This window comes from Schistocerca serialis, chromosome 7 (assembly GCF_023864345.2).
Source record: "Schistocerca serialis cubense isolate TAMUIC-IGC-003099 chromosome 7, iqSchSeri2.2, whole genome shotgun sequence".
NCBI classification, from domain to species: domain Eukaryota; kingdom Metazoa; phylum Arthropoda; class Insecta; order Orthoptera; family Acrididae; genus Schistocerca; species Schistocerca serialis.
In genome coordinates, this window is record NC_064644.1 from 289,926,359 (window position 1) to 289,940,933 (window position 14,575).

The following is a 14,575-nucleotide window of genomic DNA, read 5'->3' on the forward strand; positions in this document are numbered from 1 at the left end:
ATATGGGCAAGTGCAAATGTACAAGATAGTTATTAAGATTTCCCATGTCATTTTAAATTGTGTGTTCGTACATACTTGTGATGTTTCTAATAATTATTAATGATTTTATTTAAAATACGAAATCTTGGTTGTAGTGATAGCTTGATCTGTAGCATAGCTCCGAAGTCCAGGTTAGTTTGAAAGGCGACAGATTGAGTGCTGGATGACAAAATAATTATAATGCAAAATAGACTGTGAAGTCAAAATCTTTGTTTTGCTGACAGACTGGTCTGTAGCATTGTGCTGAATGTTCTAAATCGAAGTTAGACTGGAAGGCAACTGACAGGCTTTGAGTTGGTGAACCACTAAACGTAAATATAAAATTTAATGCTCATATGAAATCTTGGTTGCGCCCAAGTCCAATCTGTATTACATCCCTAGGCCTAGGTTGCACTGGAAGATAATAGCTATAAGCGTGAAGAGGGAAGACATCAGAGTGAATGTGCCAAAAATATAAATTGCTAAATATTGTGCCTGCTGGATATTATTATGGGCAATCCATGCAGTGTTTTATGTAATTTTCTGTGTGTTTTGTCTACTTCCCCTCAGCAAAATAAGTATTTTTTGCTGTCTATACAACTTGCTTTAACTCTGACTGTTAGTATATCGAGGTTTCAACCACAGATCACTCTCCATCCAATTGACAGAAAATCATCTCATTACATCAGCTACTACTACTACTCCACCTTCAGTTCCATCATCACTTGTGACCAACTTTATCATGTACACATTAACTTTTATTACAATGAAATGAACACCCTTAGCTGCTTACAGGCGTTGACATACGTCAACAGGGACAGATGAAAATGTGTGCCCCGACTGGGACCTGAACCCGGGATCTCCTGCTTACATGGCAGACACTCTATCCATCTGAGCAACCGAGGACACAGAGGATAGCGCGACTGCAGGGATTTATCTCTGGCACGCCTCCCGCGAAACCCACATTCTCATTCTCAACGTATTATCCCGCACTACATTCGTAGTGCCCCCGCCCATTTAACTCATTACTCGTGGACATGTCTGAAAGAACAGATACCATCTTAGTATATATACATTAACTTTTACCAATATGTTTCAATGATTTATAAATGAAGAAATGATGTATAAAAAGCTTTTGGATAACAGCAATTTGTTTCCAGTTCTGAAAGCCATTTACTGCATCACTTTTGACATGTAACAAACTTCAAATTATTAGTATTTTTCAGTTAACAGATTTGCTTTGTCAATTTGACAGAGAACACATTCTTCCAGGCTGATATTTACTGAAATTTCATGAAACATCCCTTTCTCACATGAAATGAGATATTTAAAATAAGGGTGGTCCAATTTTTTATAACATATGTATTTCCAACAAGATGATGATACCTCGTCCATACTGTCGGCACAATGCTCAAGAAACTGAGAAATAGCTGGCACTGAGAGAAATGCCGATGGAGATGTTGGAGACCTGAGGACCTAGCCCATAATGAAATCAATCTTTGCATAAAAATCAACAGGGAGAAGGTAGAAAACTAAGTGGCTGGGCAACTGGTTCAACAACCACTCCTTAATGTTGGAAATAATACAGCAGATTATTCCTAAGTTCTTTAGCAAAATGAAAAATAAGGTATAAAATGCATTTACAATTTCAGTGGCTGTACATGGTCGAGAAACCTTAAGGTGAAAAAAGGCACACTATTTAAAAGAGGCACCAAATCCAAAATTTTGAATATACAGCAATGAAATTTTGTGCCGTGCCTTACATGAAAATAACACATTTACTGTTAAAGTTCCTTGGATTAGATATATTTAACTTTTTTGTGGAATTCAAACTTCTGTTTTCAAAAAGTAATAGAAATCTCTTTGCTTACAGTTAGCTTCCCCCATGAGGTTTTTTGAATATATATAACAGGACAATTTTAATAATTCTTTAATTATAATTACATAAGTATAATTAAACATTCATGCAAAATTCCAAGCACTTTGCCCCATATTTCAGATTTCACTTCGAATTTCAAAATTTACTCTTGAGACAACATTTACTGGGTTTACAGAATCAAGTGTACAAAATTTCATAACTATAGCACTCATAGATTCTGAGAAAAAAGTGCATAAACTTTAAGAAACTTAATTTTTGGGAAATGCAATTTAAAGTTCAACCTGTTTTTTCTTGTCACCTCTTCTGAAGGCCCTGGGTTTGCAGTTAGAGTCCTCTTTCCCTTCAAGGCTTCTCTTTTCGTTTCTTGTTTTCTCCCTTCTTTCCCTTACCAGGTCTTCAACTGACTTTTCAGCTGCAGAGAGGTGCTGTAAATCTATTTTTCTCTAGATTCTTTAGTGAAATTTCCTATCTTAAAGCCAATTCTCTCTTATGCATTCATCCTCCCCATGTTTCCATCATCAAATACAATAACTGCATTGCAAGTTGCAATTCTGACAGCTGCAGCAGATGAAAATGTGGTTTTAAGGCATTGTTTTCATACGAGTGAAATTAGAGACTCATAGGAAATCTGGATTTTGGCTCAAATACACTTTTTTAGAAGTTCAGGATTGGCCATAAATCTGTAAGTGGGCTTGACACCATCCAGGATACAATCTGGAAGCCTCTTGTGAATGTAGGGTTTGTTGTCCCTCGATTTTCTGCAAATGTTTTACTTTGGACCTAACCTGAAAGTTGGTTTGTAGCTGTTTCTCATGTCTTGCACTCAATAACTTCTGCAAATGAAGTTTATCCAGTTTTCTATACAATCTTTGTGACCATGGCATTATTAAATGACGAAAGAATCTAACATATGCATAATTCTCCATCAGTAGCACAAGGAAAAACAAGAGTCGGCACTTCAAAAACAAAGCTGTTAGTGTGTTATTGTTTCTGAGATACGGAACAGTAACAGATGATAAAACCAAAGATTATATGTCATAGCCTTCTAGATTTACCCCATACAAGTTTACTTGAAAGCACTCTACAGACCTGTTGTTCATCGTGCTAGTATTGAAAGTGATGCTTCAAAAAGTGGGTGTGACGGGAAGATCGTGTCACACATTTGATTATTTTTCAGGCACTGCAGGTGCGATTTCATCACTGACACTCTGGGGACTTACTGTCCACGAGGTCTAGTAATAAACAGAAAATAAATTTTAAGTTGGCATATTTAGTCAATTTCATGTACATCCCCCTTGAGCCCCATAAGGGTGAACCCTGTTAGTATTGGAATGAAAAAATTTGAGAAAGGTCTTTGTTGTATGAATGGTGTGTGTTTCTCTGCTTCTCTTTTGCCGATGAAGGCTGTGGCCGAAAGCTTTGTGTAAGTGTCTTTTAATTGTGCCTGTCTGCAACTTAATGTGTCTTCTTTATGGGAAGTAACAATCTATCATTTCCCACTTTGTAGATTTAGTCTAAATTTACATTTTGTTATATATTAAATTTGTTGGCAAGCACACTTCCAAAACTGCTGCCATTTGTACTAAAATGTTCATTGCAATGTAGTCAATCAAAACCAAAAAGAAAAATACAAAAGAACAGTGCAAAGAACTTTTTGAGTGGTACCATTTTAGCCTCCCACAAGTCCAACCCCTCGTCCAAGTCGTGGGAGATGGGCAACGCCATGAAGTAGGGGATTGTCTGTACGAGTGAGGTACAGTGGGGACTGTGTGTGCCCCGGGACCGCTACGGTAGCTGTGAAGGTCCTACAGGGACCCTGAAAAGTGATGGCTAACAGGGCTCTGGAGAAGCTACAATAGGCCCAGCAAGCCAATTGTGGATTATGATTTTTGCTTTCAAAAATAGAACAGGCATCACAAAGGACGGATTTAATCAACAATGAACAGGCTATAAACAAAGACTAAGATTTGGGACATTAAATATACAAAAATTGACTGGATAGGTGGAGGAGATGGTAGAAATGATGGAAAGAAGGAAGTTAGACATACTGAAGTTAGCTGAAAGGAGAAGGAAGGTGAGAACTGAGGAGGGAAGGAGAAATGGTGTGGGAATAGTAGTAAGAGACGGATTAAAAGAAGAAGTTAAGAGAATATGTGATAGGATGATGAAGATCAAAATATCATTCAAGGGGACGACTACAAGTCACACATACAAGTGTATGCACCGCACATGGGTTGCGGGTTGCACTTCTGAGGAGAAGCAAGAGTTTGAAGAGGAAATACAGAAGCAGATGGGAAGGAAGAATGTGATAGTTATGAGGGATTTAAACACACACGTTGGAAGAGAAAGACAAGGCTTCAAAAGTGTGCTTGGATAAGAGGGCTGTAGTGATTTGATAAGTTCTGTGTAAATTCTAGAACCACTTGGCCTTCTAACGTCTCGAACACACGATATTCTGAATATGAGTGTGGGATGGTAGAATCCTACCTACTGTGCCTCACGTTTGTGTGTGCAGATTTAAAATCAGTCGTGGGAAGAAAGTAGACGCGGCGGTCGGACCGCACCGACACGTACCTGTCACGCATTCCATAGATTTTTTAGTGAGTGTGTAAGGAAGAACCATGGAGTTTATATGCAGCTCTGTGCTTACTGTATCATTGACTATTGTTATTAAAACAAGAACAGTTGAACAAGTACTCTTGCAGACTCTTCACAAAACTGTGTTAGAGGCAAGACTCATTTTATGATTCAAGTTAAGAAAGGTCGTGGTATCCAAGCCAACTTTCTTTTAACTGTAACTCAATTTCTAACACCCGACTGTATGAGAGACTGGCAGGAAGTTACATATTAATGTGGAAAGAGAGATTTTTATTGTGTAAGGAGGTCAAATACATCGTTAGTTGACGAAAAGTAAAGTTTGTACGTCTACTTATTTCATAAGCAGAAAGAGTCTAAAAATTCCTGTACCTATATAGCGGAGATGCTGAGTCGTGATAGGCACAACAAAAAGATTCACACAATTAAAGCTTTCGGCCATTAAGGCCTTTGTCAACAGTAGACACACATACATTCACGCGCGCGCACGCACACACCCACACACGCACGCACACGCACACGCACACGCGTAAACGCAACTTGCACACACACCTGCAGTCTCAGAGAGCTGAAACCACACTGCAAACAGCAGCACCAGTGCATGGTGGGAGTGGCGACTGGGTGGACGTAAGGAGGAGGCTGTGGCGGGGAGGGGGAGGGATAGTATGGTGGGAGTGGCAGACAGTGAAGTGTTGCAGTTTAGATGGAGGGCAGGAGAGAAGGTGTGGAGGGGGTAGGGGGTAAGTAGCAGAAAGGAGAGAAATAAAAGAAATAAAAAGAAATTAAAAGACTGGGTGTGGCAGTGAAATGACAGCTGTGTAGTGCTGGAATGGGAACACGGAGGAGGCTAGATGGGTGAGGACAGTGACTAACTAAGGTTGCGGCCAGGAGGGTTATGAGAATGTAGGATGTATTGCAGGGAAATTTCCCACCTGCACAATTCAGAAAAGCTAGTGTTGGTGGGAAGGATCCATATGGCACAGGTTGTGAAGCAGTCATTGAGATGAGGGATATCATGTTTGGCAGCGTGTTCAGCAACAGGGTGGTCCACTTGTTTCTTGGCCACAGTTCGTCGGTGGCCATTCATGCGGACAGACAGCTTGTTGGTTGTCATGCCTACACAGAATGCAGCACAGAGGTTGAGGCTTAGCTTGTAAATCACAGGTAGCCCGGCCTTTGATGGGATAGGTGATGTTAGTGACCGGACTGGAGTAGGTGGTGGTAGGAGGATGTATGGGACAGGTCTTGCATCTAGGTCTATTACAGGGGTATGAGCCATGAGGTAAGGGATTGGGAGCAGGGGTTGTGTAAGGATGGACGAGTATGTTGTGTAGGTTCAGTGGACGACAGAATACCACGGTAGGAGGGGTGGGAAAGATAGTGGGCAGGATATTTCTCATTTCAGGGTACAACGAGAGGTAATCGAAACCCTGGCGGAGAATTTAATTCAGTTGCTCGAGTCCCAGATGTTACTGAGTTACAAGGGGAATGCTCCTTTGTGGCCGGACTGTGGGACTTTGGGAGGTGGTGGGAGTCTGGGAAAATAAGGCACGGGAGATTTGTTTTTCTACAAGGATGGGAGGATAATTACGGTCAGTGAAGACTTCAGTGAGACCCTCAGTATATTTAGAGAGGGACTGCTTGTCACTGTAGATGCAACGACCACGGGTGGCTAGGCTGTAGGTGTGAAGGGACTTCTTGGTATGGAATGGGTGGCAGCTGTTGAAGTGGAGGTAGGTTTGATATGGACGGAGGTACTGATGTAGCCATCTCTGAGGTGATGGTAAGCATCTAGGAAGGTAGCTTGTCGGGTTGAGTAGGACCAGGTGAAGCAGATGGGGGAGAAATTGTTGAGGTTCTGGAGGAATGTGAATAAGGTGTCCTTGCCTTCAATCCAGATAGCAAAGATGTCATCAATGAATCTGAACCAGGTGAGGGGTTTAGGATCCTGGGTTTTTAGGAAGGATTCCTCTAGATAGCCCATGAATAGGTTAGCATAGGATGGTACCATGCGGGTGCCCATAGTGATACTGTGGATTTGTTTGTAGGTAATGCCTTCAAAGGAGAAATAATTGTGGGCGAGGATATAGTTGGTCATGGAGACTAGGAAGGAGGTTGTCGGTTTGGAATCCATAGGGCGTCTGGAAAGGTAGTGTTTGATAGCAGTAAGGCCATGGGCATTAGGAATATTAGTGTACAGGGAGGTGGCATCAATAGTGACGAGCAGGGCACCGTGTGGTAAAGGGACAGGAACTGTGGAGAGTTGGTTGTTACATTCCATCCTAGATTTTCCATTGTTTGATTTATTTCCTGTACCTAGCATTATTCGACGGAGAGAAGTCAAGAGGGTTCCAACACCCGGCTTTTCTAAGTCATCACAGCAGGTTAGAACGTGGCGACCTGTGTGAAAGGACCAAGAAAACAGGAATTTTAAGTCAAAATCAAGAGAAGAAGCTGTTTTGTGTTGCCATAGCAACCAAACATAATAAGACAAGGAAATTACTTCGAGAAATTTGAATATGATCAAGTATCCAGTGGAGCAAAATTTAAATGGAAAAAAGGTGAAGAAATGAAAAATTCACAACGATAAAACAGCAAAGAAGATTTCAACATATTTGTCTAAGAAGAAATACGCATAGAACGCTTCAACCAAGAAGATCCAGTGCGGGGAGTATACTGCTCTCACACATACGCGGAAACCAACATGCACCCCGACACCCCCGACACCAGCTGTTGTTCACCGGTGCTGATCTGTCTCCACATCTGCTCACCTACAGAACACCAATTCTACACCGGGTGAGCATGAAACAAAACTGATTACTTTAGTACAAAGTGGAACAAGATACTGTTGAGTGAATTGTTATTGTGTATCATATTTAAAGTTAGTTTTAAATGCTTAGAAGAGCTAAGGCATATAAAAGTATGGAAAATATACAACAGGTTGGGGAAACTCAAGACCAAGGTAAGGCCATGAAGATTAGCAACAAAGTGTCTGACTGGGCTGATTTGATACATTTAATCACAGCTCAGAGTCTTAAATTAAACTCATTAAGTTCTCTATTAAATACCCAATGTGAAGCTTTAAATGCTCAGAGTACGAGTCTAAATAAAGAACTAAACTTAGTAAATTCTCAATTAAAAGCTCAGAGTGAAACTCTAAATATTCAAATGACAAATTTAGGTTTGTTAAACACCAACGTCAACTATCAAAGCAAAGAATTTTGTAATCTATGCGAAGACATGGCTGCTCTGAAGACTGAATTCGACACCGTAAGTAATAAAGTAGAGAATTTAAAATTAGGTTTAAAGAACGAGTTGACGAATTCTTTGACCTCTCATAAATGATATGTTTACTAACCTTAGTCAGAAACAGAATGACACTTTTCAAGATTTATCGAAAATATTAGAACTTGACATTGATAACAAATGTAATAATGTAGAATCAGAACTAATTGTAAAGTTAGGATCTTTCGAAAATGTGTACACTATTAAATATAATGACCTAAGACAGGGAATGAATACTTTGAAAGACAGTGTAGATACGCATAATGAATTAACGCCAATTATTCAATCGCAAATTACAGGTGTCAATACAAGGGTAGATAATATAGTAATAAATTTCAAAGAGAAAATAGCTAACTCTGATATTATAAATGTATTTAGTTTGGAGGAACAATTTGGAGAAATTATAGATCAAAAGGTTACCGAGAGAATAATATCCGGAAACGTATCGCCTATTCCTTCTTCCGAACTTAGTGATACCAGGAAGGGTATGGACGACCTGTGGAGAGAAATTAAGCTCATCCAAGACAAAGTAAAGGATGTAAAATTGTATATCCCCCAGGGACATTAACATTCTGAGTTAACGGGCAGAGTAATGACTGTCAGATCCCAAGTTGTCTTCGGTGTTCCTTCCAAAATAGGCGCACATACATAACGAACAACTACAAAGTAGTAATGGGTAATGAATAAATAAGAGAGGCGTGAAAACGAAAGTAGGAGTAGAATTAGTCAGGCTGATCATTAAGAAATGTCAGTGTAATGAATACTGTGATGAACTGAAGGATAGTGGGGCGTAAATAGCATATGTTGACAGAGTATCTACTGAAAATATAGAAGATGATAGGTAGAGGAGGACTCTAGGGGGTAAATGATATATTAAAGAATGAATGTGAAGTTTAAGTAGATTTATCTCTTTACCACAAGATACTTAATTATGGTATACACAGAAATGTGTACTAGGGTAATGAACTGTGAGGCCTACTCAGAAAGGATAAGGGGGCGTACCCGGCATTCACTAAGTATAAAGGGCAGGCGTACCTATGTGGAGATAGGACGATCTGTGGGCTAAAAAACAGGGATGTTTTGTAAGGGGTGTACCTACCAGAATGGAAAGAGGAAGTGCTCTCATAAGGACACCCCACAAGCAAGGAATAGGTGCTGATTCTAGGAGAAGGGGACAGTGTAAGATACAAATTTTATAGGAAGTATTCTGGGAAGTGTGAATTCTATGAACGACTAGCATTATTATGTTTTGTGGAAATAAATGAGCGTTGAAAGAACACTTCCATTTCGTCCAGAGTCCTTTCAAGCTACAAATAATGAAAATAGTACATACTAGGAAAAAGGTAGTACAAAAGATAGGAATAGAAAATAGATTACTCATATGTCATAACCACCTGAAGTTTACGACTGGGGGGAAAAAAAAGGAAATAAAGAAAAAAAAGAGTCCTCACAATTCCTAAATATCAGTAAAGCTGACTAAAACCACAAGTAAATGCTCATATCTTGATAGCAAAGTAAAATAAAAAAAAGGTAGAGAAACAGTAAGCGAAAGATTGTTCAAGAGAGGACAGAGAATAGTTATGGAAAGGAAAGATATGTATAAACATATGTACACTACTGGCCATTAAAATTGCTACACCACGAAGATGACGTGATACAGACACAAAATTTAACCGACAGGAAGAAGATGCTGTGATATGCAAATGATTAGCTTTTCAGAGCATTCACACAAGGTTGGCGCCGGTGGCGACACCTACAACGTGCTGACATGAGGAAAGTTTCCAATTGATTTCTCATACACAAACAGCAGTTGACCGGCGTTGTCTGGTGAAAGGTTGTTGTGATGCCTCATGTAAGAAGGAGAAATACGTACCATAATGTTTCCGACTTTGATAAAGGTTGGATCGTAGCATATCGCGATTGCAGTTTATCGTATCACGACAATGCTGCTTGCGTTGGTCAAGATCCAATGACTGTTAGCAGAATATGGAATTGGTGGGTTCAGGAGTGTAAGAAATGTGTATTTTTAAGATATGAAATTTTATTACGAGTGACATTATTTGCATATTGATTATGTATAAAAAATCGCGTGTTCGATCTGAGGGGGGGGGGGGGGGGGAGGGGGGGATATGTAGTGATTCAAGAATTTCTGTGTAAATTGTAGAACTACTCAGCCTTCTACTGTCTCAAACACACAATATTCTGGATATGAGTGTGGGATGGTAGAATCCTACCTACAGCGCGTTGCGTGTTTGTGTGTGCAGATTTAAAATCAGTCGCGGGAAGAAAGTAGACGGAGCGGTCGGACGGCACAGTCAATTACCTGTCAGGCAATCCATATATGTTGTTTTAGTGAGTGTATAAGGAAGAACCATGGAGTTTATATGCAGCTCTGTGCTTATTGTCACTGACTATTGTCATTAGAACAACAACAGTTGAAAAAGTACTCTTGTAGACTCTTGACGTAACATTGTTAGAGGCACGACTCATTTTATGATTCATGTTAAGAAAGGTCGTGGTATCAAACCCAACTTCCTTTTAACTGTAACTCAATTTGTATCTAACGTCAAGAGACTTGCAGAAAGTTACATATTAATTTGGAAAGTGAGATTTTTATTGTGTAAGGAGGTCAAATACATCGTTAGTTAACAAAAAGTAAAGTTTGTATGTCTACTTATTTCACAGGTAGAAAGAGTCTAAAAATTTCTGTACCTAGCATTATTCGACGGAGAAGAAGTCAAGAGAGTTTCCAGCAGCCAGCTTCTCCGTAAAGAAGAGTGGCTGCAAATTCCAAGTAAGTCATCTCGTAAAGAAGTGGAAGGTGGTTTGGTGGAATAAGCTAATATAACCCAGATCCACACTCCAACTTTAAGTTGTCAGAACGTTAGAGGGTTGGGGCTGCCGAAATGAGGAAGGTGAAAGACCATTGGAGTTCTGTCAAAGGAATGGCTTGCTGGTTGGGAACTCTTGGTTCAGGGAAAGAGAGAGCCACAAGATTACCTGGTATAGCTAAGACTTAAAGAGAATCAATAGTTGACTACTCCCTGTACAATAGAGAGATGAATAGAACCATCATTGACATTAAGGTAATACCACTAGAGGCCTTGGATAGTGACCACCGTTTGCTGGTAATGAACCTGAAAGGGATAAGGATAATAAAGAGACAGAAAACTAGGACATGGAAGTTGGAGGAGGAAGAAAGCAGGCTACAATACCTACAAGTAGTAAAGGAAAGCATTGCAAAGGATGAACCAAAAACAGTAGAAGAAGATTGGGTAGATTCAAGGGAACATTAGTAAGTGCGGTAGAAGCAATATGTGGGAGGAAAAGCAACAAAAAGAGATGGAAAGGAACACCCTAATGGAATGATAAAGCAAAGGATATAGTACAGAAGAAGAACAGAGCTTTTAGGGCATGGTTCCAGAAGAGAACAGTAGAGACAAGAGAAGAGTATCAAGCAAGAAAGAAAGAAAGAAGCAAAAAAGAGGGGTGGTGGAGGAGAGAAGAAAGTGGATTGAACAGTGGACCAGAATGATGAGGAGGATAGGGAAGGTTCAAAAATGTGGTATCTGGGATGATTAAAAGTAAGAGGAAGACCGGTACAACAGATTATTCATGAGTGGTGAACAAAAGTGGTCAAGAGGTAAATAATAACGAGGAACTCAAGAACATGTGGAAGAAGTATTTTGAACAACTCCTGAACCTGAATGGAGACCCGGATGAGGAGGAACAAGCCAGGAGAAAAGGAGAGGGGGAACAGCAAATAGAACAAGACCTTACATGGGGAGAAGTGGAAGAGGCATTGGGCAAAATGAAGGGAGGGACGTCACAAGGCCTGGATGAGCTAAGTACAGATATGGTGAGAGCAGCAGCAGAGGTGGGGATACAATGGCTATACTGAGTAATGAAAATTGTGTGGAGACAGAAGATGATCCCAGAAGACTGAAAGAAGGGAATAACTGTCCCGATCTTTAAGAAGGGAAATAGAAAAGAGTGCTAGAACTATCGGGGTATAACACTGATGAGTCATTATGCAAAGATTTTTTAAAACATTTTGGAAGCACAAATTCAGGCAAAATTAGGAAGGATGAAAGAAGAGCAACATGGCTTCAGAACAGGATGGTCCACAGCTTTTGCTGTAAGACAACTGCAGGAACTTCACTTTGAATATGGAATAGATCTACTAATGACCTTCCTGGACATTGAAGAAGCGTTTGATAGTCTACATAGAAGCAAAGTGTGGAAAGGCCTGGAGAATGGAGGAGTAGCAAAACAGATTATTTGTAGAATAAGGAAAATGTACCATGGAAGTGTGAGCTGTGTGAAAGTGGGAGGAGAGAGATCAGCTTGGATTGAACAGAAGAATGGCTTGAGGCAGAGAAGTGCACTTTCACCATCACTCTTCATTGTAGTGATGGATGATATAATGAGTACAGTAGCACAAGTAATTGGTGAAGTAAAGATGAAAGCTACGGTGTTTGCAGATGATCTGGGGGAATAAGGAGGTGGAAGTTCAAGAGCAGTTGAATCTATCGGAACGAATAGTACAAGAATATGGAATGAAATTTAGTATAAGTAAGAGTAAGAAGATTAACACAACAAGAATGAAGGAGAGAGGAACAACTGGAATAACAATTGGTGGGGAACGATTGAGGAGAGTGGAGAGTTTCAAGTACCTCATACAGGAAGATGGAAAAGACAACAGAGAAATAAATGAGTGTGGGAGAAAAGTAGCAGCATTTCGGAAGTGTGTCAGAAGCCTGATATGGGGCAAGGATGTACCCCAAATCAGAAAAAAGGTTACACACCAGTCATACTATGTCCTATTCCTGACATAGGCATCCAAAACCTGGGTTATGAAAGGAAGAGAGAAAAGCAAATTACAAGCTAGTGAGACGAAATTCTTGAGGAACAGTATTGGGAGTTACAAAGATAGACGGGTTAAGTAATGAGAGAATCAGACAGTTAATGAAGTTGAAATCATTACAGGAGGAGATAGAGACATCAAGGATGAGATGGTATGGGCATGTTAAGTGAATGGAGAAGAGGATACCCAGGAGGATACACGAGATGAAACTGGATAGAAAGAGACCAAGAGGAAGACCAAGAGACAGATGGCTGAAAGGAGTAGGGGAATGCGTCCAAAAGAAAGGTGAAGATTGGACCAAGGTGAAGACGGAGAGATGGTGGCAAGACAGAAGATGATGGAGAGGCTTTAGTTCCAAACAGACCCGGAAAAGGCTGGAAACTATCCAAGATGATGATGATGATGATGACCATTTTAGCAAGAGTGGAGTTCGGCCTGATTGTCTAGTGGTAAAGCGCATATCTGGAAATCAAGAGGTATTGGGATCGAATCCCAGTTGGACCACAGAAATTTTCAGTCTGCTTTCAATCTAACCTTCGCCTCTCAATGATGTGAGGAGTCACCAGGAACACTACATGGTTCAGTATCCATGTTAAACTGTAGGTCCTTTTTCCCCAGTTGAACAATGGGGTGTTCAAGTAAACGACTTGCAATGAGCCATTGCATCACATGAAATAATAACAATAACAATAATTATTATTATTTCTTTCTTGTCTCAGACGTTATGTCCGGTTAAAAATGGAAGGTGACGCGGACCTTGATCAAGCGTGACTTCCTTTTAACTGTACGGTATATGTTACATTGCATTTAGGAACTTTCGGGTAATTGAACAAGTGTCAATAATTACAGATTTCTGTAGTTGTATATATAAGTTTGGATGTAGCTGTATTGCATTAATGTACTGGTGGATATTGTGTGGTATGACTCCTGTAGTTGATAGTATAATTGGTATAATGTCAACTTTATCCTGATGCCACATGTCCTTGACTTCCTCGGCCAGTTGGATGTATTTTTCAATTTTTTCTCGTGTTTTCTTTTGTATATTTGTTGTATTGGGTATGGATATTTCAATTAGTTGTGTTAATTTCTTCTTTTTATTGGTGAGTATGATGTCAGGTTTGTTATGTGGTGATGTTTTATCTGTTATAATGGTTCTGTTCCAGTATAATTTGTATTCATAGTTCTCCAATACATTTTGTGGTGCATACTTGTATGTGGGAACATGTTGTTTTATAAGTTTATGTTGTAAGGCAAGCTGCTGATGTATTATTTTTGCTACATTATCATGTCTTCTGGGGTATTCTGTATTTGCTAGTATTGTACATCCACTTGTGATGTGATCTACTGTTTCTATTTGTTGTTTGCAAAGTCTGCATTTATCTGTTGTGGTATTGGGATCTTTAATAATATGCTTGCTGTAATGTCTGGTGTTTATTGTTTGATCCTGTATTCCAATCATGAATCCTTCCGTCTCACTGTATATATTGCCTTTTCTTAGACATGTGTTGGATGCGTCTTGATCGATGTGTGGCTGTGTTAGATGATACGGGTGCTTGCCATGTAGTGTTTTCTTTTTCCAATTTACTTTCTTCGTATCTGTTGATGTTATGTGATCTAAAGGGTTGTAGAAGTGGTTATGAAATTGCAGTGGTGTAGCCGATGTATTTATATGAGTGATTGCTTTGTGTATTTTGCTAGTTTCTGCTCGTTCTATAAAGAATTTTCTTAAATTGTCTACCTGTCCATAATGTAGGTTTTTTATGTCGATAAACCCCCTTCCTCCTTCCTTTCTGCTTAATGTGAATCTTTCAGTTGCTGAATGTATGTGATGTATTCTATATTTGTGGCATTGTGATCGTGTAAGTGTATTGAGTGCTTCTAGGTCTGTGTTACTCCATTTCACTACTCCAAATGAGTATTATTATTATCAT

General features: G+C 39.7%; 1 protein-coding gene across 5 annotated transcripts in view; it reads right to left on the reverse strand.

Moving 5' to 3' along the window:
* Positions 1 to 14,575, reverse strand: part of LOC126412848 (uncharacterized) — a 309,701-nt gene that overhangs the window by 258,337 nt on the left and 36,789 nt on the right. The gene's annotated exons all lie outside the window — the stretch shown is intronic.